This window comes from Tupaia chinensis, unplaced genomic scaffold (assembly GCF_000334495.1).
Source record: "Tupaia chinensis unplaced genomic scaffold, TupChi_1.0 Scaffold000706_1, whole genome shotgun sequence".
Classification (NCBI taxonomy): domain Eukaryota; kingdom Metazoa; phylum Chordata; class Mammalia; order Scandentia; family Tupaiidae; genus Tupaia; species Tupaia belangeri.
In genome coordinates this window covers 4,920,896-4,921,610 of record NW_006160229.1, presented here as the reverse complement: position 1 = coordinate 4,921,610, position 715 = coordinate 4,920,896, and positions in this window count along the sequence as shown.

Here is a 715-nt window from a genome sequence, read left to right as displayed (position 1 = left end):
TCCCCGCGGCCCCCGCCCGCGTCGGTGACGCACGAGGCCGCGGGGGCCCAGAGGAGCCGGGCTGGCGGGTGGGGGGCGCTGCCACCGACCCCGCTCACATTTTTGCACCCTGCGTCTCCATCCCAGGCACCTCGAGCTCACCTAGACCTCACAGTCTGGAGATTGTCACCAGGGCAGATTTTCGTGCACATCCCATGCCTTCCTAGACCCCAAGAGGTCTGTTCTGAGCACATACCTATGTAGTCCTTCCAAAGAAGAGCCCACCACTCTGGCCCGGACTTAAGAGCCCCCTTGCCTCTTCCCACCCCAAAGTATGAACCATCCCGGGGCTGAGAGAAATCGTGACTTTAAAAAAGAAATATTTGTTTACTTTTTAATTTTTTTTTTTTTCTTTTTTGGCGATTTTTTGGAGAGATTTTGCTATAGGGCGCATGTGCTCGCCAGAAAGACAAAGAGACAGACAGACAGAAAGCGAGAAATCACCCCCCAGGGCGGATGGTCACGCTGCAGTCCCTTCTCCTCCGTTCTCCTCTCTGGGATCTTGGGCACGCACACGCGCCTGGCCTGAGTTTTAAGCCACCGGGTCCGGGACTCGAACCTCGGTCAACTACATGGGAATCCAGCGACATAGCCATTATGCCAACTGCTGGTCCCTGTTTAGTTATTTTTATCATATGATTTCTTATTTACATCAAATCATTGTACAGATTTATAG